Source organism: Podarcis liolepis, assembly GCF_965112155.1.
Source record: "Podarcis liolepis genome assembly, chromosome: 8".
NCBI classification, from domain to species: Eukaryota; Metazoa; Chordata; class Lepidosauria; order Squamata; family Lacertidae; genus Podarcis; species Podarcis liolepis.
In genome coordinates, this window is record NC_139560.1 from 43,471,851 (window position 1) to 43,499,038 (window position 27,188).

The following is a 27,188-nucleotide window of genomic DNA, read 5'->3' on the forward strand; positions in this document are numbered from 1 at the left end:
GGGGTGTTTGTGTTCCTGAACAATAATAACCATGCTGGTCCTTTGAATCATGTCCGTGTATAGCTAGTTGAGCCTAACTGGTATGGTTACTGGTGGGAGTAGGAAACAGCTCAGGATAGGTGATATATGTGTCTGATCCTTCTTTACCAGTATATCCACTGCTAACTGCAGGATTTGTGGTGGGTAGGGGATTTACACACCCTTTTCTCTTTCCTTTCCCACCAACCAACCACACCTACTGGGAGTAAGGTAGACCCTTCCCATGTAAGTACTTTGTTGCCAGACACCTCACCATATTGGAAGTACTTCAGGTTCTCTGGCTGATTTCTGGCTCTCACTGCAAGGCTATTTGGGAGGTGGGTTTCTGGCAGGAATGATGTCCTCACAGAGGTGAAATTTGAAGGACATGCTCCTGCAGCATGCCAGTTACTGGAATAAAAGGAGTAAGAGATAACAGAAGTGGATGCTTTATATATAGGCATTTGCCACTGGTATAAGAACACTCAGCATTAACCAATGAACACAAAGTTCAAACATTCCAACTGGCATGGAGTTATATCCAGAAATAGATTTTATCTACCTTTGACAGATACCCAAAGAGGCTTTCTTTCTTTCCGACACAGTTTGGCCACACTCATGTAGCTTGTTGTGCCATTGATTTGAGATGAGCATTATGTGTATGTGTTGAAGGAAATAAAATGAGGATAAAACAAACCTTTGACAATCTCTTTTTCTCCCCCCCCCCCTGCTCCTTTGGGAGCTGATCCTTGACCTTTTGAATGCTGTCTTTTGTAAAAAACCTGATAGGCAACTTGAAAAGGAACTAAAGTGCCAGTCATGGAGGCACAGAAGGTTAAATTCTGTTCAAAACCAAGTGGCACTGCTGGGTTGACTCACATGGATCTCCTTTGCTAAGCTATTCTTATTCCTTTCTCTCCACTGCCCTCCATACCTGGATGTTGGCAGACGTGTTGCCAAGAACATGTTCTAACTGCCCTTTAAAGAAAATAAAATGATTATCAACAGAAAAAAGTTAATGGGATTATGCCCTAGTCAGTCAAACCCAGCAATTAGTTTTAGCAAGATAAACAGTTCCACATAGCTTTCTTTAAACTGTTTTTACTGCTGTATTTATATTGCTGTAACCCTCCCTGGCACCTGGGAAAGGAAGTTAATAAATCTAATAATAATAATAGAATACCTGGGGATCAGATTCAAGGGAACATCAAAAAAAGTTCAGTCCCAACAGAAAGCCAGCGTTCGCCATGGTCTCAGATACTTCAGAGAGTAGGAAAGTCTGGAAATGAGACATGTCTGCATCCCTCATTCAGTGCTTCACAGCAGCCAGCATTTCAGATAAGAACAAGCTAAGACATACATGACAGAACTGGGGAGTGTGGAGAAATATCTCTTTTACTTACTATGGGAATGGGAAACTGTGGACCTCCAAATGTTGTTGGACTCTGTCAGCTCCAGCAAGCATGGCCAATGATCAGGGGTGATGGGAGCTGTAGTTCAACAAAATTTGAAGGATCACAAGCCCCAGCCATGGGAATCCTTAGCAAAAGGTGACCAGAAGGCCAGGAGTCTGTGATAAGGCCAAGAAGTGACCATCTGGGGTGAGCTGCATCCAAAATGAGAGGCATTGTACCTTCTGAATCCCATTTGCTGGCAACTGCAGAAGAGGAGAGTGTACTTGTGCACTGGTTGGCCACTGTGAGAACAGGAAGCTGGACTAGATGGGCCCTGGTCCAGCAGAATCTTCTTGTGTTCACTACAATGCGTTATCCTAGAGAACCTTTCACTTTTTCCCATATAAGTGGGAAGTCTTGATGCTTCATGATGATGGGAATCTTGTTAATAGTGCATTAAGAAGAAATGTTAAAATGAGGCAAATGCTGTTATCAATAGGGATTATTATAGTAATACTAATTCAGTGATGCTGACATTTTAGTGGCTGGACAACATTAAGTGTTTGAGAGAACCGGGGAAGGTAAATTACCTTCTGGTCCTATTATGTGATTTGTCAATACTGTCTCTCAACGATTAGCATTTAGTTTTCTTTAATTAAGGAAACCGATGTGGAGGACAGTTCTGAAAAAAAATAGATCACAAACACTGTTAAAAAGTTTGCAGATTACAGACAACTTTACCCTGCCCTCCTTGATCCATAAGTCTAAGCTTTGGACATTGTGTCTGTATTTAAGTGAGCACATAAACCCAGTGGTTCAAAGGACAGACATCTCTGCTTGCCAACCACCAGTTTTTCACTCTTATTATAATTATCACCACTCCCAGGGTCATGTGCAGCATTAATCTAAATTGCCTTGTCATTGGCAGCTAATGCAATCTGATTTGTATTGCTTGCAAGTTTATGCCCTTATCCTTATGGGTCTGCTGTACAGCTATCAAGAAAAGCTTTCCAGGAAAGCACATGCAGAAGCCAGCCCTCTGGACACTCTGTGCACCTCCTGAAAGGCAAGGAACCTGGATAACCTTAGATGATCAGATTGATTGCCCTCCCTGCATTTCCCATCAGTCATTTCTTACCCGATTATGCAGCCAGAGAGGGGTGGGGAGGGATGGAGAGAGATGCATTTATCATTCTGAAACATGAAGAAGAATAAAAAATCAGTTGAGTATCTGCCTGGGGCCACATAAGTCTCCAAGTTCTCTTTCTTGCCAATGTGCTGAAACATTGTTGCACCCAACAATGGAGGTCGGGGCAGACAATAGGAAACACGAGTAAGCAGTTTCACTCCTTACCTTCACGTTGTGGGTGTCACTGTGTTTACAAGGCTAAATGATAACATGGATAAACAGTGAATTCTGAACTCAGCAAGACAGCCAACTTCCCAAGGCAGCGGATATCTTCCTACTTGAATGGTAATTTCCTAACTTATTTAACTATCAGGAATTTGAGCTAACTGTGCTGTTCCGCCACCTGCTTCTTGTTGCTGGGTGTAATTCCCAGAAATGAAGTGACTGGGCTCTTCCTAGAACAAAGAAGCCATCTGTCAATCACCTTTCTTGCATTAGATGCATGAAAAGTGATCCTCAGGTATATATGCACATGGGTCTATAGAGCGGATTCCCCAACTTTGGGATATAGAGGGAAATGTAAACAGTGAGGTCAGATGGAAAGAAATGGGTGTTTGTGTGGAATACACCCTGTGACTATTCTGTTAACAGCTTAAATGTTTGCAAAATAAGCACAGTGGTTTTCTATCCCCCCCCAAAGGTGCTAATTACATTAGCAATGCTAGGATATCTGCGCTATCATCAATTACTGCTGTTGTGAATGGTCACTGTGCTTATTTTGCCCAGAGGAGAGAAATGAAGCCTATGTAATCATCCTAATAGAGCCAAAGGAAATACTTGTAACATTTAAAATGAACACAAGGTCACAAACCGCATCTTCACCACAGAATATAGAAGACACTGAGGGTGTCATTTTAAACTACTGCCAGCTGAAGCACAGTCCTTCCTTTTCCCCCATTTGTCATAAACCCATACATGGCCTTAACTTGCCCTCTGACTTAACAGGGTCCAACAATTACAGCATGGGAAAAAGAACATTTGCTGTTTAAATATGTTTAAGGAACAGTGACCTCCATCTCACAGGTTGGTCAATCATTTGATTTCATTGCAGGGTAATATATGGAACTGTCTTGTGCTGAGTTAAATCACTGGACCATCTAGCCTGGTACTGTCTATCAGTGACAGCTGGTAACATTTTGGACATGGTAGGGCTGTCATTTTTATCATTTTGTCACAATAGGACTTGTACAGCACTGATTTCAGAAAGTGTGTCATTACACATATGCATAGTGATGGCGCTTTGCGCATGTATGGACAGAGGAAGAGCTAGCACGTAAGAGGATCCAATTATGATTTTCTGACAAGATTGACTCCATACCTCTTATTTTGAAATTAAGCCCTGCCACATGACATAAGTTTTGGAATTCATATATTGCTTTATACCTACATATCCCAGGCTAAAAAACTAAACAAACACACATTGAAAAGGAGAAAAAAGCATGCTTCCAGATTTCCTCCCCAAAAAAACATATATTTAACTTTTTATTATCCAAAACACTTTTTTCTCTAAATTAAAAGAACAAAGAATTCTATGGAATTCACAGTCTAACAAACTAAAACACAATACATAAGAAATAAAAGCAGTGATTAAGATACAATTACAAATTGTGCTGCTTCTAGCACAATGCACAACAATTACTACAATAGGCGAAAGAACAAGAATTACGTACGTGATCCACCAGGACCCTCAGCAATTTTCAAGTGGTTGGTGGTGGTGGGAAGAGTTTGGGAACTGTTTCTATCATATATTTGTTAGTCTTTGAAATAAAGTGTACCCAAATAATTCTATGCAACTCAGTGGCTTCCTACATTGTGAATGCTTAGTTGGCCTAATGAAATCATCACTTTCCTTTTACTTGTTCTTTCTTCTTTGTTGCATGTGAATCACATGACTACCAGGACTTTAGCATTGCTTTGTAAGTAAGGACACCATTCACTGGAAAAGTAGCTCTTAGGTCTGACTCATTTCAGACCTAGTGCCAGAAGGATGTCTCGGCAGATTGCACCTGAGTGATCTGAAAGAGCTTGTGAACATAAATAAAGTTTCCAAAGCAGAATTATCATTCGCACCTAGATCACACATTTCTGCTTTCTGTGAGAGCATGGCTACTGGAGGAAATTTTAGGAAATCTTTAGAGGGAATGACTCTCGCATCGATATTTGAAATGGTTCACAGTTCACACCTATGTTTCTCTGCCCCACCCACCTGCCCTGAGAAATAGCTGGTTTGTAAATGCACACAAAAAGTTCAAAAGTGCAAGAGGATCGTGTTTTCAGCAAGCATTTGTTGTTTTTTTCCTTTGGATGCAAGGACAATGGAATCGAAACCCAGACAAATCTGTCTCTTTTGGCCATGAAATCCTAGTACCATGTTATGCTTCACTTCCTGCTTGTGGATATTTAAAAGGCACCGTTGCACAAAGCCATGGGCTTGGCAATAGCTAATCTCTTTAAAGGAGCAGATGGCCAGTGCCCAAATTACGTTTTTTTAAATTATTTTTCTGATCCCTGGAACAACTCATGTCTAAAGTTTGGTTATGAAAGGATCCAAATACCAATTTCCATTTGATGGTTACTCCTAAACTCTAACTGCCCCTTTTTGCTTTCAAGATTCTTTTAGCAATTGTGGTTTTAAGTGGGTCTTTTTTGTCAGATTACTCACCTACTGGGATATAGGATCTCAGCTATATAAGCAACAGGAAAAGGTGGAAGTGATGTTACTGTGTCCTGAGATGGTAGTGTTGACCATACTGCTTTGTAATGCAGGTGGAGATGTTTGTGTCTTGTTGATCTGTACAACTCCAGTATTTGTGTGTACAGGTGCAAACACTGCACACCCATGGAATGTAACATGTAAACACCCAAATGCTCATTCCTGACTTCCCAAACCCATAGGTTAGCAAGTCAGGATTGTTCACATCTGAACCTGCTCTGTAGGAAGATCAGATGCCGAGCCTTATACTGAGTCAGTCCAATGGCTTGTCTGTCACAGTACTACCAGCCCTGAGTGACAGATTTTCTCTGGAGCCTGCGACAGAAATGTTTCACAGCCCTACTACCTCAGAGGCTTGGGATTGAATTTGCAGCTTTTTAAACACAAGCTGGGGATTGAACTTGCAGCTTCCTATATTCAAAGCTGACTTGCTGCTGGGGCCCCTCCCCTGTGGAGCTCTGACCTCTCCCAGTCTCAGTGAAGAAATCCAGTTGGGAATCATTAATCCAAAAACAGCTCTGCTGTAAAACCCAGATACTTTGGGCTTAAACAGAAAAAAGAGTTCTAGGCAGAAGTGAGCTACTTTTATGAGTATGGGGGAAAGAGGGGGACAAGCAAGCCAAAAGAGTCAGAATCCTATGACTTTGGTGTAAAATGGAATTCAGTTTTAACATAGCAGCTGTTGGAATCCATGTGTGTGAAGGCATTTCATTATACAGAACAGTCGATAACATTCTTACGTATAAAATATTTCAACTGGCAGGGGGGGGGGAGCAAAATAGGAGACTTACATGGACCATCAAATCCTGCCAGTGAATTCCAGAACTGCTGAGAACAAAGCACACTTCATTGGGGACCTGCTGGTTGCTATCGTCAAGTGAGCCACTTACAGTAGGAATCTAAATAAATATATGGAACTCGGCCGTTCCTTTCTGTGAAATGTCTTGGCTGCAGTGTGTGGGGGTCAATTTCGGCAGTGTGCTCCTGCTACCTTGCTGTTTCAGTAATGCAAAGCAACTGTAAATCTGCCCTAATTGGGTCAATGGATGTTTTGCACCACTGGAGCAGCATAGAAAGGCCTGGGCATTCTCTCAATCCTGACCATACATCTACCACATCTTGACATGGTTCTTTTGGCTGCCAAGTATTTAAACAGATAAATTCCTACCTCCCCCCTCCCCCCCCCCCCGGGGTTGTTGCCTTTTTAAATAAAAATGTACAATGGGTTAGTAAAATAGCAGCCATTTCTGTTTCTTTCAGTGCTGAATACTCCTCTCCTCTTGGCATCAGACCCTTTTTCAAAGCTATACATACATACCTATTCGACTTGATTGAAACAAAACTGCTCAGCTTGAACTTTCGGTTTCAAAGCTCTGCCTTGAATGGTGCATTGCTAGAAGGTAACTGCTTTCACTTTTTAGAGCTGATGATGAATAAGCTGCACCATTGTTCACTTTCATTATAAACACACACACAAAAGACCACATAGAACAGAGAAACAGTCTATTTTCTAACATCAAACAATGTGACTCAGTACAAGATTGCCTAAATGTTTCACGAGGTATCAAAGCTAAAGTCAGCTTGTTAAGCTACTGATGGGTGAATAAAACATCATTTTCCTTTTCTAATTATCTGACAGGAGAGAGGTTTCTGGGCAATGTTTTCAGATGTATTTGTTATTTGCGGAACCATTTGTTTTCCTTTGGCTAGGTACTCATCAGGGGCACAGTCCAACAAGATGGTCCCCAATTTCAATGAACAGGAGATGCACGGTGTTCAATTCAATGGCATTTGCATAGACAACGTGCTGCAGGATTGCTCAGTTGCTCATTCTATTCACACAAAGAATAAGAAGAGACCTGCTGGATGAGACCAAAGGCTCATTTAGTGTATGGTTACCAGGTTTTTTTCAATGAATCCAGGATACCGGGGGCCTTTTTTTTTTTTTTTTGGAAGCTGAGTAGCAACAGGGAGTCATAGAATCATAGAATCATAGAGTTGGAAGAGACCACAAGGGCCATCGAGTCCAACCCCCTGCCAAGCAGGAAACAGTAGTCAGTAGTGGGGATGGTGAGGCAAAAGACCCTAGGCCCAAGCACACATTCATATTGTATGAAGGTGCAAAGCCCTTCTTTCACACCCTGTGAAACATAAATGTGCAGAGTTTCTTTTAAAATTGGGCAACGGCGCGCCACCCACCCATGATTCCTGAGCCTTCCCTGATCTCCTTCCCCTTTTGTTTTGACAAAACAGAGGAGGCTTGGGAGTCACGGGCGGGTGGCTGTTGCCCAGGAGGAGCCAATCTGGAAGTGCAGTTAGCTCTGGCTGGCTTCAGGTACTGCTTGCTGCTGTGGCACAGGTAAAATGGCGGGCACCATGGCAGTGAGCGGTGAGCGACTCCTGATGCCAGCCAGAGCCAACTGTGCTACCAGGCTGGCTCCAGGCTGCTGAGGCTGCCACTGCCACTTTTCCCGGGGACAGATTTGCAAATCTGGGGACATTTCGGAGACAGAATTTGTCCAGGGACAGATATGCAAATCCGGGGACTGTCCCCGGAAACCAGGGACGTCTGGTAACCTTAATCTAGTACAGCATCCAGTGACCCAACAGTTGTGCATGGGAAGCCCGTGAGCAGGAGACAAGTGTACCTGCATTCTCCCCACTTGTGATTCCTAGTAACTGCTCTTCAGAGGCAGGCTGCCTTTGATCCCCAAGGTAATAGACAGCCACCATCCCTAATAGTCACTGATAGCCTGATCCTTCATAAATTCACCTAAGCCCCATTTAAAGCCAGCCAATTGATGGCCATCATGGCATCTTGTAATTCTATAGTTTCCTTATGTAAAGGTAAAGGGACCCCTGACCATTAGGTCCCGTTGTGACTGACTCTGGGGTTGTGGCGCTCATCTCACTTTATTGGCCTTGGGAGCCAGTGTACAGTTTCCGGGTCATGTGGCCAGCATGACTAAGCCGCTTCTGGCAAACCGGAGCAGCGCACGAAAATGCCGTTTACCTTCCCACCGGAGTGATACCTATTTATCAACTTGCACTTTGTGCTTTCAAACTGCTAGGTGGGCAGGAGCAGGGACTGAGCAACAGGAGCTCACCCCGTCGCGGGGATTCAAACAGCTGACCTTCTGATCGGCAAGCCCTAGGCTCTGTGGTTTAACCCACAGCGCCACCCGTCTCCCTGAGGAACAGCATTGGGAGAAGGCAATTGCACCCATGTCCTGGACTGAGCTTTCAAAAGGCATCTGGTTGCTCACTGTAGGAACTAGGATGATGGTTTAGATAGGCCTTTGGTCTGACTCATCAGGCCTCTGTTTATGTTCTTCCCTATGAGATTTGCCTCATAAATGCACAGCGCCACCCGCGTCCCTTTATGCACTGTTTAAATACATATTTTCTTTTGTCTGTCCTGCTCTCCCAACACGCGCCCTCATTAGATGCCCCCTGGCTTCTAATACTATATAAGAGGGAGAAGAACTTCCCTATATCCACTTTCTCCACACCATACATAATGTTGGACACCACTCTCATATCCCCACTTGCCCATCTTTTTTCCTAAACTAAAATGTCACAAATGGTGCAACCTTTCCCCACAGAGGAGCTGTTCCAGTGCCATAATGATTTTGCATGCCCTTTTCTGAACCTTTTCCAGCACCACAGTATCCTTTTTAAGATGCAGTGGTCAGGCCTGTACACAATATGCCAAGCGCACACCATAATTTGTATAATGGCATTATTATATTGGCAGTTTTATTTTTAATCCCTTTCCTAATGGTTCCTAATATGGAATTCACCTTTTTCAAAGCTGCTGCACACTCAGTTGACATTTTCATTGAACCCATCATGACCCCAAGATTTCTTTTCTGGTCAGTCACTGCCTGTTCACACCCTGTAAATGTCCATGTTTAGATTTATTTATTTTTGTCCCAATGTGCATCACTCGGATTGCGTGCTTCACTTGCCAACACTGAATCTCATTTGCCATCTTGATGCCTATTCGCCCAATTGGGAAAGATCCTTTCATGGCTCCTGGCAATATCTTTTTGTTCTTACCACCCTGAACAATTTATCAGCAATCATGGCCACCTCACTACTCACCCCCTAGCTCCAGAGCATTTATGAATAAGCTAAATAGCACAGGCCCCAGTTCTGATCTTTGGGGGACTCCACTTCTTACATTCTTCTTTTGTGAGAACTGTCCATTTATTGTTATTATCCATTTCTTTCAACAGTTATTGTTCCATAAAAGGTGCCACCTTCTTATCTCATGACTAATTTTTAGTGCAACTGGTAAGTTTGGACCTGTCCATAGCTGTCAACTTTTTCCTTTACTTACGAGGAATCCTATTCAGAATACAGTGGTACCTCGGGTTACATACGCTTCAATGTTACGTATGCTTCAGGTTACAGACTCCATTAACCCAGAAACAGTACCTCTGGTTAAGAACTTTGCTTCAGGATGAGAACAGAAATTGTGCTCCGGCGGCACGGCGGTAGGCCCCATTAGCTAAAGTGGTGCTTCAGGTTAAGAACAGTTTCAGGTTAAGAACGGACCTCCAGAATGAATTAAGTACTTAACCTGAGGTACCACTGTAAGCAAATTTCCCTTAAAAAAGGGAAATGTTGACAGCTATGGACCTGTCTTGGCAAAAATCAGGTGAAGGCAATCATGTTTTGGTCTGCCATCTTGAATAAAAATGACACCCTGCATCAAAACATCAATGAAGTCTGTTGCCCCCACCTCATGAACCCTCATTTAATGTTTGGTGATGATATATTGAGAGGCAGCTAAAGCCATGCCCCAAAATGGGTGGTCACACCAAAGTCATCTAGATTCAAAATGGAACCTGGTACCCAAATGCCAAACATCCTTGCTTGTTGGTTCACATGATGGAAAAAGGCCTTGGTAACCCCTCCTTCCAAGGTAAGGAGTGTGACCTAGCTAAGCTTGGCAGGACAGCTTACTCTATGGTCTTAACCCCTTCATGCATTAATTAGTCTTAAGCATGTTGGCTATATGACGCTGATTTATCCCATGATCTCAAGAGGTAGCTGAACCTATAGAAAGGAAACGAACAAACCATTTCCCAAAATATATGGTAGATCCATACGTGTCTGACACCTGACATCATGTATGGTGTCAAATGTGGGGCAGGTGGCTGTGGTTTCAGGGGAACAGCCTCATGGGGCAAATTGGGTCCCATGCTAGGTCTAATTTGTCCCATGGGCTGGAGGTTACCTACACTAAAGCATCACATGCAAGCCCTGACCAGGTTAGAACAGCATTCAGAATCATTTCCCCCTCCTACCTGGGAAGAAGCTTGTGTAACTACTAAGTAGATGAGTTATTTTTTCCCCTATTTAAAAGGAAGAAAGATGGCATTCCTCTTTAATTCTCTGTCTTTTATGTTGTACAAATAACTAGCATTTATGGGTTACCATGCTATTCAGAAAGGCTTCGTCTTCTACCATTCAGCTCTCATGCAAGCCATCTATTCTTCCCACCCTTGCTTTGGCACACACTTCCCTTCTTAGAAACGGTTTCTTAAATAAAGCACAATCCCTGGCAGACTGTTCAGGAATGACTCTTGTGAGAAAGGCTATGTGAAAAGATAATGTGTGAGTGGAAGCGGTATCTTTGTGGTGAATTCATCAGCTGAAACAACTTGATTAAATGCAGATTTTTATCAAAGTAATCCAAGACCTTGTTCTTAAACATCTATTATTCCATTCCATCACAGATGTGTGCATAATGGCTCTATTTTTTCCCCCCAAGAAAGGTTACTCTATTCACAGCAAGATATATAGCTGAATACCCTTAATTAGGAGATGTGTCTTTTTTTAACGCCCACAATCACCTTTTCCACTCAGAGTGGGAATTGCCCTGTCTTGTAATGTGCGAATGACAGTCTAAAGAGAAGTTAACTTTAAACAAGGAGACAACGCAAATAAAATAAAATAAAAGTTCAGAAAAATAAAAGTTCTGGAGTCCCTTTTCTCCTAGTTTTCTATTGGCCCATGCCAATGTATAAATACTTTGAATCAAAATTTTAGATCTTCATTGATTATATGCTATCTTTGTTATGCCTCCCCCCGCCTTCCTTTTGTGTCCCTAAGTTCTAGGTTCTTAGATGTATGCATCACTTTACACACTGTAGCCACAACTACACTGCGGCCTGCAACACCTTATATCACTCCTTCATTCTCACCATTTCTCCCAGTGACTTCCTCTTTACAGTAACACACCACCACCCACTCCCCAGCCTTTCTGTTAGTTCCTTACAATTACCGTATTTTTTCGCTCTATAAGACGCACCAGACCACAAGACGCACCTAGTTTTTGGAGGAGGAAAACAAGAAAAAAAATATTCTGAATCTCAGAAGTCAGAACAGCAAGAGGGATCGCTGTGCAGTGAAAGCAGCAATCCCTCTTGCTGTTCTGGCTTCTGGGATAGCTGCGCAGCCTGCATTCGCTCCATAAGACGCACACACGTTTCCCCTTACTTTTTAGGAGGGAAAAAGTGAGTCTTATAGAGCAAAAAATATGGTACCTTTGTTGTGAGCCAAGAGGTTCTCCTTGTACACTTATACACTTACACACTTGGTCAGTAAGATGGGTGTCCAGCAGGGAGAAGTCTATCTGTTAAACCCATTCCCACCCTGTCCATCTCCTCTACTCTCCACCCTCTTCCTCTTCCAACTCCCCTCTACTCTCCACCCGCTTTCTCTTGACAAAAAATCCTAACACCTCCCCAATTGTCATGCTATGCTCCTTTCAACTCCTCTCTCCCACTTAGTATTTCCCACCCCAAGCAGTTTCCTTCCTCCTCTCCTCCAAAAACAAATTCCAAATGTGGTTCACCACAGAGCTGTATGAATGGCAGGCTTTATTATTTATTGTTAGATATGCCTAAAATGATGCGACGATCCCTGTGAGAAGAGCATTAAAATAACTATTTTTATGTATATGAGACCTACAATTCACCTAATACAGCTAGTGCAATTTTATATACAAAAGGCTCGGAAAAGATGAAGTGCAAAACTATAGATCTTGACTAGCTCAAACACTGCAAGAAGCAAATTATTTTGCTTTAAATTATCTGCCTGCTATGCTATACTATCTGGCAGGCAGAACTTTCATGTGAGTTTTTAAATAAGAGAATCTGCTTCCCTTTATCTCAGACTATTATCTGTGGTGTATCTAGGGCACTAGTGACAATGGCAGATAAGCTTTACAGTAGTTACACTGAATTTATCAAACAAGACAAAGCCAATGACTAGGGCTGCAATTTTTTTCCACGCTAAATTGCTCTTTTCACCGTAGAATCTTGCATAATTCACAGGACATTGTCCAAATCATAGAAACTTCACATCCCAATGTAAAATATTTATTGTGACGGGGGAAAGGGTTTCTGACAATGTGAAAGGAATTTGTGACAGCTGTCAACAAGGCAGAACATATGATGTGTCAGACCTGCGAAAAGAATATTATTATTTTAAAAAGATAATGTGTTGTAACAAAGATGCTCCCTTCAACTCCTCTGATAAGCCCCCTCACCTGTGCGCTTTTTAAGGGGTATGCTGAGACAAATACAATACCTACATATAAATTTGCTGAACACAACTAAGAGTCTGAGTTACAGCTGGCTATAAACACTCAATAGACTATCACTTTGCAGATGACATAGTGAAAGCATGGGGTGGAGTGCTGAAATGAAAATGCATTTGGATATCTGAAGAGAGCCTAGGCAAATTCATTGGATGATCTGAAGGGTGTGCTGATCACCTGGCTTGTGGGAGTAGCTGGGTGTAGGGATGCCAAAAAAGAATGTCAAAAATGCCAGATTGATCAGCTCTAGTGCTTTATTAAAGAAAGGTGCAGTTTTACAGCAAATCACCTTGCTAGGTCTCCCAGCCTTTACAGCCACAGAATAGACACTGCAGTGAGGAGATGGCTTGCCCACATCCAAGCAAACATTCATACATTATTTTTTACACAAAGCAGCATGCGTCGCTTTGGCCAGGACTTCCCATCACTTCACCTGACCTATGAGGACATAGGTGGCAAGTACCCAAACTTGCAGATAGTTCCCCTTTCTGGGCTCAGAACCCAGCACCCTAAGCTAAGGATAACATCAAAGGTAGCTAATTAGTTTATATCAAAGCGAGTGAATATAAACATATATGAGCTCATTGCTTCCTACCAATTAATTGTGGGGTTATCTTGACTACCAAGACGGTGTCTGCTGAGCTTCCAGAACAGTTCACCTTTGGTTCAACACAACGGGGGACAGTAGCAGTGTATGTGATGGAGTAGAGCCAACACTGGCATCACTGAGGTTTATCTGGATGGGGCAGGGTGGCAGCAAGATTGTGGCTGCATGGGGGCACTGGAGTGAGTGTTAGGTTGGCTCAACCAGCGCACCTGCACAGCCCCCAATTCGCCACCCTGGCCCACCCCAGCCCTATCCAAGTAAGCTGATGTTGAGAGGACAGCTCTGCCCCAACACATGGATCACTCCAGTCCTGGAGAGGGAACATCACACAACTCAAATATGTTCTTGTAGCTTTGGGTGCCATTCTTTTCTCTCAAAAATGTTTACTTATATTGAGCAGAAAGCAGTCTTTGAATCAGACTGAGAAAGGCCCTCAGGGTCTCAGATTCTCCATCATCTAAGACTTTCTAGCAGCCTTAAAGTAGTGGGACATGGCGAGCTGGTTTCATAATGTAATGTTAAGACAAACTAATTAATAATGCAAACCAATGCATATTTACCTGTAGATAAACTGTGAGTCTAGTCCCCCATCCACAATATACAAACACTGAACATTTGAAAAGCTCTTATGTCAATTGAGCAAAAATGTTTATATATCTAGACCTAAATCTCTTCAGCATCTGAGTGATTTACCCATGCTGAAGATATACATTCTGAGTGGAAAGCTTGGCTCTTTCTCTGTCCCTAGCTATAAGCGTGAAAAGAGTATTCTATAAGACTGAAGCCCAGCATATTCCTAAGAGCAGAAGAAAAGCCCTGCTGGATCAAGTCGAAAGCCCATATGGTCCAGCATCTTCTCATATTTGGCCAACCAGATGCCAGTGAGAAGCCTCAACCATGACCTGAGTACAAAGGGGAAGCAATTCCCTGATTGTAAAAGGGAAACATCTAAATATAGCAAAGGAAGTGGCTATGAAGGTTACTGACACCTTCTTTATAGAACTCCAGGAATTACTGTTGAATCTAAAATGCAGATTTTAGGTCTACCCTGACGTCACATCTGCTTTCAGCAACGACCACATGTAACACATTGTTCCCCATAAGGAAACTCCAATGTGTGAGCTCCTGCTCATGTGTAGGTGCTTCCTGCAGTTGGGACACCACCAGCACAACCAGGTGTCCCAGCTGTATAGTACTTCTGCACAGGAACAGGAGATCACATAATCAGGTCTCCATACAGCAGCCAGGTGCAATATGCAGTTGTTGCAAGGAGACGGCATTATGTGGGCAGCCATCTTTTTCTCCATGCATTTCCTCAGGAAGAGTTTGAACGGGGGTAGAGCCTCGCATGTACACTGGTGGCCTCCATCCAGTGCTCTCCTGCACTCCCACTCAACACCACTTCAGCCCCACCCAGGTAAACAGAAGTGATGCCAGTGTTAGGAGGGCAGCTCTGCAACCCCATTGCACCACATGCACAGCTACAGTCAGGTGTGCTCAGTCTGGACCCAAATATAGGGGCATAACACTTGATGCTCAGTATAACTTGCGGCTAACTTGACAAAAGGACCACAGCTTTCCACCTCCGTAGCTAGAATCCAAAGGTGCCAGACAAAGCTTCAAAGCGACGTGATATTTTGGAAGGTTATTTTCTCACACTTTGGGGATTAATTTGGAGCAAGAGAATTCCAGGCGCATGTTGTTCATGCAATAGCATTTAGAAAGGGCCAGAGAAACTCTCAATTGCATCAAAATTGGTCAAAGTACAGTCAGCTACCTTGTGAGCTTTTATCTGCCTCGGGTAATGTCAGGCTGATCGACTGCTGTGTGCATTTTGTAGCCTTGATTGCTGCTGGGAGAAAACTTTGCAGAAGTTCAAAACAAAACTTTTTTTATTTTTTAAAAAATAAGGAAAAGAACAAAAGCTTAAAACAAAAACCTTAACATTTTAAAGTGGGGGCAGATTCTGATTTTATGAGGTGGAAACGGGAAAATTTGAGTTTAAGAAGATCCTGTACAATTTTATAGCTGGAAGCTCTGATTCGTATCCAATAGTGGCTTACCTATCAAGTCATGTTAGGGCATCTCTTTTTATGTCATTCTTTGCTATACATGTAAGCCCCTAGCTACTCCAAAAAGCTGCTCTAGAGGATGGGGAGACCCTTCAGAACAGAATGGGCGTTGCTCAGCTAAAGCTCTTTTTGCCAGGGCAAAGACACTCTATGTACCTATGTACAGTGGTACCTCGGGTTACATACACTTCAGGTTACATACGCTTCAGGATACAGACTCCGCTAACCCAGAAATAGTACCTCGGGTTAAGAACTTTGCTTCAGGATGAGAACAGAAATCGTGCTCTGGCGGCGCAGCAGCAGCAGGAGGCCCCATTAGCTAAAGTGGTGCTTCAGGTTAAGAACAATTTCAGGTTAAGAACGACCTCTGGAACAAATTAAGTACTTAACCCGAGGTACCACTGTAGAGCTCTTCCAGCTCAGGGGGAGCCCCGATTGGGCTAAAGGGCATGGCCACAGCACACAGTGTTGGTGGTGTGACTAGGCCACGCAACCTCATGGAAACCTCCACACATTCTTTCAAAACATGGGGTGATCCTCCAAACTTCTCCATTAATTTCAGAACACTCAGGTTTGGGATGGGGTTGCAAAAAGCAGATGTGACGTAATTAGAAAGAGAACCACCGTCACTGGTTATGTATGCCATTCACAAGACTTTGAGATAATTACTGCCACTCTGCAGCTGACTGGAACTAATGACTGGCACAGATGATACCTGCCCCAGCAGTAGCCCATCCCTGGAGACGCCATTCATAATGGCTTCCCTTTCAGTTGATGAGGCAGTGCTGTGTGCCAGATTACTTAGGATTCAATTCTTGCTATACAGATATGTTTGCCATTCCCCCATTCCAAAGCAGTGTTTTTAATTAACTTGCTGAAAGTTGGTGCTAATGAAAATTGACAGGGAGAGAGATTTATTCCAGACACAGGATGGGTACGTTGAGTTCTAATCTCAACTCTGATATTGACTTCATTTCAACTCATTTAGCCCAAGGTGGATAAAAATCACTTGGGTTTCTTGGTTAATTGATTTTTGAAGAAAAATTAATCAGATTTTTAAAAATTGCTTAACTTCAGTTATAGTGTGTCTTGCAAGTAACTTCTTTTAAATGCATATCTCAGTGTGATATAAAGAAAACATATTCAAGTCTACATGCCTGACCTCTTCAACTGAAACCATGAGGCTCTATCTAAAGCATGTCTCAATCCACACATAGTCCCAAGCCATGATTAAGGAAACTTAACTACTGTTTCCCCTTCATGGATCACTGCTTTGTTGTGGTGAAGAGGCTTGAATAACTCAGAGAAGCTATGAGCTATGCTGTGCAGGGCCACCCAAGACGGACAGGTCATAGTGGAGAGTTTTGACCAAATGTGATCCACCTAGAGAAGGAACTGGCAAACCACTTCAGTATTTTGCCAAGAGAACTCCATGGACATAAAAAAGGAGAAGCTTTGAGAAGGCATGCTCTGGTTCATAGGGTCATGGAGAGTCGAACATGACTAAGACGACTAAACAACAACAGCAACAAACTACTGTTTGGTGCAGAAGTGACTATTCCAGTGGGGTATTTCCATACTATCACCCTCCTGAAAGTGGCATTGCTGTTGCTTACCAGGATAATGAGGGGGCAGAACGGGGTATGGTGAAGTTGAGACTGTGTGGATGCCCTGGCAGGGCCAATCCAGCACTATTCCCAGTGCATCCACATAGTCCTGGTCTCACCACCATTCTGCTCCTCCACAGTCCCACTAAGCTGGCTAGACCTACCATGCCAGCCACTTCTGTTTGGTGAGATTCTGAACTGATAAACCATGACATGATCAGCCAGCAAATCGTAATTGAAAATCAAGGTTTGAAATGCATCTGCAAGCCATGGTTTGTACTAACTATGGCTCCATCTGTGCTATACCTGTAAAGCAGTATCATATCACTTTCAACAGTCATGGTTTTCCCCACAGTATCCTGGTAAGTGTAGTTTTAGGGTGCTAAGAGCTGTTAGGAGACACACACCCTCATAGGGCTATATTTCTAGAGTTCCCTGGGAAAGCCTTTCCTACTCCCAGGAGGAAAGGGGTTGTGAGCGGGAGACGATTCCTGCGTCATGCAGGGGGCGCTCCACCCCCTGCTTCAACTCCAGGGCTGGCGCCACGCCCCTTCCCATTTGGCACCCAATAGGGAAGCTCGACAGGGGCTTGGCTTGCTGCTCAAATGCAGCCGCGCCAGCCATCTCTACCATTGCACACAAATTTTCCCCACCATTGCACACACATTTTCTTCGAGTCACCCACCCTCCACTCCCTTTAGTTTAGCTGTTCCTGAGACTTTGCTATGGACCTCTGGTTGGTCGCCCTGTTTAACCAGGGGGCCTGGTAGGAGTTTTTTCCAATTGGCTAAATTGGCCCGGCCTCTTGGTTTTTTTCGCGTACCTCGTAGCAACCGTCACAACTTTCGTGGTATTTGGCGGTTAGGCACTGGAAAGTGTTGTTGGTGTTTCAGGGGGCAAGGTGTGGCCATCGCCTTCCCCGACAATTTTGGGTATTCCGCTAAAGGAATCCGGCGGGCGTGGATCCTGTCTGATGCCCGTGTGGCGGGGGGCCATGGCACGACCCTTGGTGACATCAGGAAGAGAGCCTATAGTTGGATTAGCATCAACAGGCTTCCCCTACTGGTGGTTAACCCCTCCTCAGACTCACCCCTCTATGAGTGGGTGGAGTCTAATCTTCCGTGGTCCAATGCCTAAGCCAATACCTTCTCACATGCTGTAATCAATAAAGTTGTGGCCTTTAGCTTACCCATTAACCTTACATTCTGTTTCCATGTGTCTTTATTCCCCAAGCGGGGATCGGGTCCTCGAATCACAATAGGGATTGATGGTTAAATGTATAATGTAGGTGGGGCCTGCAATTTGGCAGAATGAGTGACATCTATTAATATCAGATCTTGCTCCTTCTTTAGAGACTGGAGTGCTGAGTAATCAGAAAATCAAAACACAACAACAGTTCTAAATCATAGCTTACATGATTGTTTGGAAGGTCAAAAGTGATTGTTTGGAAGGTCAAAACTAAACTATGGTTAGGCATGAGTGATGGGTTTAGCATTGGGTCTGAATTATACTACTAAGCTAAAGACTGCTTGACTTTGTAAAAGCATGTAAAGAAACAAAAATGTATGGTTCCTTGATGAGCATTATCACACAGTAGAGTGTTTTTTGTTTTTTATTGACAATGAATTATTACATTTATTATCAGCATCCATATTAATATTTAGCAAACATTGCCTCCAGTTCCTCCAGCATCTTCCCTTCCTCATCCTTGGTGATTCCCAATCCATGTTTGAAATGCGCTTCTTTTTTATTTGAGATTCATGACTACTCAAAAGTCTCATTGAGGCCAACAGGTATGTGGGTATAGACTTCAATCTAAGATTATCATCAATTTGTTTTTAATGTTTGATTTTATTGGTATTTTAATGACTATTTTATATTGTCTTATGCAAACTACTTAGAGGTTTCTGTCACTGAAGCAGTTATATGAATCTTCTAAAATAATAAATCAATGAATCATATCTATAGCACTTTGTGACTGTCAGCAAATGCTTTCAAGAAATTTTCTCACTAACAAGAATTTTGTGAAGTAGGTTGTTGATTCCAAACTAAAACCAGAAATGAGTGAAACTTGATTGCTGTTACCTGGATCGTCAGTGCCAGATTTATGTATAAGCTAAACAAGCTGTAGTTTAGGGCCCCACTCTCTTGGGGGGCCCAAAAAAATTAAAGAAAAAAAACCTGGATGTACATTTCCAAAATATAAGATAAAAAACAAAATACAACCTACATACAGCAACAGTGTTTTGTGTTGTGTAGGCTCCTATGATGTAAGTAATGGGCATATATAGCATATACTCAACACACACAAAAGCGGCAATTTGTTGTTGACAAAGGACAGCTGGACATAGAAAGGGCCTCATTACCTTCAGTAGCTTAGGGCCTCATCAAACCTAAATCCAGCCCTGTGGATAGTTTATCACTGAACAAAGAACTGAAACTAAGACTTGCACATCCCCATGGTATTATTATATAATACACTGCATCCACTTACAGCTGTTGCCCAAAATATTTGAGGAAGAACAATATCAGTCATTTCAACCATCTCAAAAGTGGCCAAGAACCTACATAAAACATCCAAATCCATGAGACAGTCAAAAGAAAAATGTGACATGAAAGAAGCAGGTTATACATCCAACTTTTTTGTCCAAATAGTATTTGAGGAAAGATGCAGAGTTGTCTGGACAACCTCATGATTCATCTCCATTGCCATCTCTTAGAGAAATGAGCCATCTTGGCTCATTAACTCATAAACGATCCCATTTTATACAATTGTGATGACCCACTGACCTGTAGCCTAGCCACTCAGATAAAGACACAATGTAGTGATGACAGATGATTTTAATCCCATTTTCTGCTTGCTTGACAGGATTTATGTAAGTATTCCTGCCCTGTTTTCCATGCTATATTTAAAGCAATTAATATTTCAATCCATCCAATAAGCCTGCGTACTAAAGCACACCAGGTTTTCATATGTCCATATATTGTCAGGTAGCCAAAGATAGATACATAACTGAAAGGTGTGTAGGCAGTCTCATGTTCTCCTGAATCTTTGTGTGCAAAAATGTTGAATTAATATCCCACTATTCTGAATATGTATTTCTCAGAGTTCCAAATCAGGGATGCTGGTGTGTTTAGGTATTTGGGGTGTGGGAGAAAAGAGTGGGGAAATATGTGGTATAGCAGCTAGATTGCTGAACTATGATCTGGGAGACGAGTTCGTCTCTGCACTCAACCATTAAGCCCACTGGGTGACCTGGGACCAGGGACCGTCTCTCAGCATAACCATCTTCACAGGATTGCAATAAGAATAAAAAGAAAAGTTTGTGTGTATAGCACCATGTTCTCCTTGGAGAAAACGTGGGATATAAATGTAATAACAAATTAAAGATGAATCAATATGTGGTTCCTTGCTTTAGGGGCCTTCAGGTAAAAAAAAAAGTATATAAATAAACCATAACATAATGCATACCAACTTACCCAGACGTAAGTCCCCTTGAATTCAGTAGGACTTACCTCTGAGTGACATGTATAGGATTGGACTTTTGTGGACTAGGTTTCTGCAGGGCTAGATTAACCATTAAGCAAAATAAGCACGTGCTTAGGGCATCAAGGGAAGAGGAGCACCACATAAATATTTCATTGGCGGATTTTTAACATTAATGATCACAAAATAGCTCAGCTGAGTATTCATTTCCTCAATTGAAGTATGTTTAAAAATTCCCATCTGAACAACTATGCAACAAGGCAGGCTGGATTCCTTACCTCTACAAAGTATGGAAGCAGATGTGTTACATAAGATTAGTTTTGAGGATCTGATCAAAGACTTTGCAATTAGAAAAAGTAGAAGTTTTTTTCAAATACATATAAATAAAGTGGAAGTATTCAAAAATAAACATTATTAATCTTACTGTAGGCTTTGTCTCATTTCAGGGGGGAAATCATTTTGCAGTTTATTATTTCTCATATTCTGAATTAGATATATATGGGGGCACCAACATATTTTACACGCTTAGGGCCTCTAAAGTTCTTAATTCGGCCCTGGCTTTATGTATAGGATTATGCTTTTGTGGACTGACCACATAGGGTGTTATCCTCTGCACAGCTGGCACAAACACAAAGTCACACATGGGGAGGAGAGAGAGAGAGAGAGAGAGAGAGAGAGAGAGAGAGAGAGAGAGAAGGGCTAAAAGGTCAGGAAATGCAGGACTATGTGACACTTCTATGCAAATAAATAAATATATACAAGGTAAGTACAGTAACTATTCACAACACAGTAATGGGAGATAACCCAATCTTCCTAGGTAAGGAAGGAGATAAAGTGTTAATTAAATCTTTATGCGCCCCCTCGCCCAGCTTGTCCGGAGTTTTGGGCTGGGTTGCCATCAGTATGCTGATGACACCCAACTCTATCTGTTGATGGATGGCCATCCTGACTCGGCCCCAGACACGCTGACCAGATGTCTGGAAGCGGTGGCTGGATGGTTACGTGGGAGCCGGTTGAAGTTAAATCCTTCGAAGACAGAGGTCCTCTGGCTGGGGCGGGACGATATGGGATCGAGGGGGCAACTCCCATCTCTTGCGGGGGTGCAATTAGTGCCAGCACCGTCCGTTAAGAGTTTGGGTGTAATCTTCGATACCTCCCTCTCTATGGAGTCGCAGATTACAGCTATAACAAAGGCGGCATTTTTTCATCTCCGCCAAGCTAAGCAGTTGGCCCCTTATCTCTCTCGTCCTGACCTAGCCACTGTGATCCATGCGACGGTCACCTCCAGACTGGATTATTGTAACTCGCTCTACGTGGGGCTGCCCTTGAGACTGACCCAGAAACTCCAGCGGGTGCAGAATGCCGCGGCGAGACTCCTTATGGGGTCTTCGCTGCGAGAGCACATTCATCCGGTATTATACCAGCTGCACTGGCTCCCGGTGGAGTACAGGATCAGGTTTAAGGTGCTGGTTTTAACCTTTAAAGCCCTATACGGCCTAGGACCCTCGTACCTACGGGACCGCCTCTCCTGGTATGCCCCACAGAGAAACCTACGGTCTGCAAATAATAACATCCTCAAGGTCCCAGGCCTCAGAGAGGTTAGGCTGGCCTCAACTAGAGCCAGGGCCTTCTCGGCTGCGGCTCCAAACTGGTGGAATGCTCTGTCACAAGAGACTAGGGCCCTGCGGGACCTGACATCTTTCCGCAGGGCCTGCAAGACAGAGTTGTTCCGCCAGGCTTTTGGTCAGAGCGCAGCCTGACTCCCTCCTCTGGCAACCTGCACAGAATTTTGTTTAATCGGTTGCCATCAATTTGATTTTAACTAATTTTTATAATGAAATATTTTTAGAATGTGTTATTATTTGATTGTTTATTTGATTGTTGTTAGCCGCCCTGAGCCCGGCTTTGGCTGGGGAGGGCGGGATATAAATCAAAATTATTATTATTATTATTATTATTATTATTATTATTATTATTATTATTAAATGCAATTAGCCACTTCCTGATTAACAATGGGCTTGGAGGTAAGTGGTGAAGAAGTTTCATAAACTTGTTTGTTCTTCTTTCAGTGGAGTCTAATAGCACCTTGGATGAGTAGCGTCCAGCATTTAAATACACAAATGGCATCAGGTACCAGAAAAGTATGTAATTATAAAGGTAAAGGGACCCCTGACCTTTAGGTACAGTCGCAAATGACTCTGGGGTTGTGGTGCTCATCTTGCAACTGCAAAATCTGAATCACTGCAGATCCTTATTCTTCTACAAGGAAATACTTCCACATCTAACAACCACCAGTGTTGATTCTTCTTTGTGTAACTAGCTAAGACCATTGCACTATAAATTCCAACTGGAGCAAAAAAAAAATTCTTCTGCTGCTTGAAGTTCATCAGACATTTTCAACTCTTCAGATGCAATTATTTTCCAATGAACAAATTACATGGATTTGGTATCCTACCACATTTTCTAGAGTAAATTTGCATAAAGAATGTGCTAGGCTTTGTGCATTTCTGCATTGGTGCTGTTGGATAAAAATGGAAACTGCTGAATTAAAGTGGACACATTATACATTATATTTTGAACTAATAAACTGGTTCTCAGATACAAAATACACACCAAGGGTACTGGTAATAAATATGTAACCTGTACCCAACTAGGCATTTTAAGCGGCTTGCAGAATTCTGAAAAGCACAATAAAAAAATCAAACCACATTACATATTAAAAATTAAAAAGTGAATAGACGCAACAGCAAAGCATAATAAAAAGCATAATAAAAAACAGCAAAAAAACTAAAAACCAGTGGGGACAGGGGCTGTCACTGAACTACAACTTTCAGCATCCTTGATTATTCATAGAATCATAGAATTGCAGAGTTGGGGAGACCTTAAGGGTCATCTAGTCCCACTCCCTGCAATGCCAGAATCTCAGCTAAAGCTGTAGTCAGGTCTGAAGGGTTCCCCAGACCTGGCCAAAGGGAAAAGGAAAGCCTTAGCAAAGAGACTGACCCTTAGTTTATTAACTCACTGCTTAGTAATTGGCTGCTTTATTTCTGACCCCAATTACAAAAATTTGTTGGAACCTATTGTGCTTCTGGTAAAATAATTGAGGGTGCAGCTGGGTCCATAGCCTTTCTCCGTGAGTGAATGAGTGAGTAAATAAAATGGAAAGGAGATGGAAGTTCTTCTCTAGCTCAGATTGCAATCTAAGCAGGAAAAGAACTATGGGGTTGGAGGTGAGCACTGGTGAAACAGCAGGGGGACTTAAGGGGTTAATTCTGAGCATTACCCAGACATGGCACCACTACTGCAGCAAAGGGCCTGCCCCAAACATTCAAATGCAGATCATCCACCTGCACTTTCTCTGTCATTTTAAAAAAACAACCCACAAAAACCTTTACTCAGCAGTATTATCTGAAACTTTCCAATGCTTGGAATTAAGGAACATATTCCACTGAGGTCAGTAATAGGATTGTGTGTTTTTTTAAGACTAAGTGAGGTCTCCTTGCATAGTACACTCATGTATAACTTTTGATTCTTGCCTCCCCAAAATAAATACAATTTTGAGCAAGAAAGAATTAGTGCCCAACACACATGAGTGTATTCACCCCCGATGAATCCTGCAATTTATAGACATGGACATCATTCATCAATGATGCTCTTTGCTTGTATTTTATAGTCAGGAATCAGTTCCTGCCTGCTGAATGTAACCCATGAAGCAGCCTTAAGTGTGACATGTAATTTAGTGCAATTTATCAAACAGAGTTTGGCTGACAGTCAATTACCACCACACCGAGTTTGCCTCATAAACGGAGACTAGATCTTACATAGGTTTGATTTCTAGAATTAAACCCTTGCAGCTATAGTCAGGAAGATTTCTCAAGTTTTGAGACTATTTGAGGGAGATTTGTTTGCTAGAGTTTTTATGTTTTTGACCTGCTGAATCCAAATTTGTCTGTATCTAAGCAACACACTTTAGTTTTGACCCTGAAACCAAGGATGACAGCAGCCAAGATGGTTGATGCCAATTGTTTTTCATCATAACTATGCCCTTACAGCTAAAAGTTTAACCATTTTTGATGAAATTTTGAGTGCAAGCTAATATTGGCCCTAACATTTATCCCAAACTTTGTAGAAGCCTAGCTTAAAGATTTACAAAATGGTAGCCAACTGCATTTTATTTTTGGCAGTAATGCAAAATAATTGTTAAAACAACTATTCTTGTCATTGAATTTTAAATGATGCATCATTTTGAATATAAACCAGCCGTTTTTGACACTGCAAGGCTAAGGAAATGGAAATTTAAACATACAAAATAGCTTCCAATACTGCCACATCTGAAATATATGTGCCATTTAGTGATCAGAACAACTATTAAGGATTTTAAACAACAGAAATAATTGTTGATATTACCTTACAACAACACTTCTCGTTATTTGTATACCTGCTTTTATACATTGTATTAATCTTTTTGTTGTTCAGCCCAACATCTTTATATTTCCATGGCCTTTTGACAGAATCTAAACCAGCCAGAGGAAAAACTGGAATGCACATAAAGTGGGGGCCAAAATGGTGAAGACTGTACCTCACAAGAATATAATAAAAGCCTGATGGTTCAGGCCAGCAGCCCATCTAGTCCAATATCCTGTTCTCACACTGGCCAGATGCCTATGGGAAACCAATGGGGACACAAGTGTATCAGACACAGAGCACTGGTTTTTCCTTCAATAATACATGTCATTCTAAACATATGAATGCAGTGCATTCCCATTGTGGACAAGCTGACTCTCCACTTTGGGGCTGTGGGACTCATAGGTCAGGGAGCTCCTTATACTACCACCAAAAATAGTGTCCCTAGAAACAGTATTTGCACATATCATAGCATATGTGCAAATATCTGCTACAATCCTGTGCAGAATTATGTTCAAATACGACCCACCAGACAGATGCTTATATCTCAGTGAACATGAATAGGACTGGGCTGAATTTTATATAAGGATTGGCCCTGTGGCATGCACAGCCCTGTCTTGCCCTGGGGACTCAGAAGGAATAGCTGGGAAAGCTGCTGCCTTGGCTGCTGCCCATGCCTCACCGTACCTAATAGCAGGGCCATCCCCAATTTTCCACATATATATAATCTTGCAGTACAAGAATCTAATAAGCACATTTTTCTCATTGCCATTTTTAAAAACAACTGAATCATTCCAGCAATCGTTTCCCAGTTACAAAATGTACCTCATTATTTTAAACTGATAAATAATCAAGTTTGCACATAGTCAATGCGGGATTTTAAATTGCTCATGAAATGAATTAAATCAAGTGCATTATTATTTTTAATAAGGGAACTGTTGAAAGCTGTTCACTTTACTAAGGTCTCTCCTTTATTAAATTCTGTTTTGTTTTTCATTGGAAGGCAAAGAAATCTGCCCTGAACTTTACAGTTATAGATGGTACCCTTCCCTCTCATTACTGGGGATGATGAGCAATTTTCAATCCTTGAAAACAAGAAGAATCAATATAAAGCTCCAGTAAACAGAAAGCCGCTTTGTAGGCACTTTGTAGGCTATGCTGGTGTTTTTGTCTTCATTTCAGTGGATGGAAATCTTGTACATAACTTGTTTTATTTATTTATTTGATGCAGCAATGGCTGATGCCCATGCAGGAGTGGTAGAATAGAAGCCAAGGAGACAGACAAGGAGTCAGTGAATCCGCAGCCAATGACAGGCTGAGCCAATTCATTCTGGTTTTGCCCCCATCTGCCTCCCTATTGAGTTCTGCAATGGAGGGGAAGCAGACAGCCAGTGCCATACCCTGAACTGGTTGTATGAAAGCAGGCAGGTGGGGGATGGCTGAGGGCAGGCTAAGGTTGGTGGGACAGCACCCCATTCATCATAATGGACCAGACTGCACTGATTTAATGGATTAAAAAACAACAGCACCCAGAACTTTCAGGATCAATTATCCTCCCAAGGTGGTCGGCAAATCAATATAATGATTACACAAAAACAATAAAATATCAAAATAACATAGCAAATAAGTAAATCGGACAAATAAAATGGATTAAAAATTTGGCAACAGTGAAAACATTAAAATAGAAGCACTGGATAAAATAAACACACACCATCAGTCATCCCAAAGTGGAAAAAAATTCTTAAAGCCCTGGAGGCCAACAAGGAAGAGACCAAACATGTTTTAAGCTTTAAATTATTAGATGATAGATAATAGATTACATAATTTAAAAATTTAACTTCTTTATATATGCTTCATTGATGTATTTATTGTGATCCACAATGGATGCTTCTATTTAGTTTCTGATCTGACTCATGAAGGCACTTTTAATAGAATGAAGCGATGGCATTTTTTACAGGCAAATAGCACCATGGCATCTTAGAGATGAAATGGTTTGTGAGGGTTATATACACAAAACCCTTGCATTATAATGGGGGCAAGGAAAATCAAATAAATGGCAAATACAACGTACAAAATATG

The 27,188-nt window shown here is 42.1% G+C and overlaps 1 long non-coding RNA gene across 1 annotated transcript in view; it reads left to right on the plus strand.

The window, feature by feature from the left end:
• The first annotated feature begins 6,083 nt into the window (after positions 1 to 6,083).
• Positions 6,084 to 27,188, plus strand: part of LOC310713527 — a 76,286-nt gene continuing 55,181 nt past the window's right edge. Inside the window, exon 1 of the long non-coding RNA XR_014529307.1 lies at positions 6,084 to 6,205. This is a non-coding gene — a long non-coding RNA (uncharacterized lncRNA). The remainder of the gene's footprint in view (positions 6,206 to 27,188) is intronic.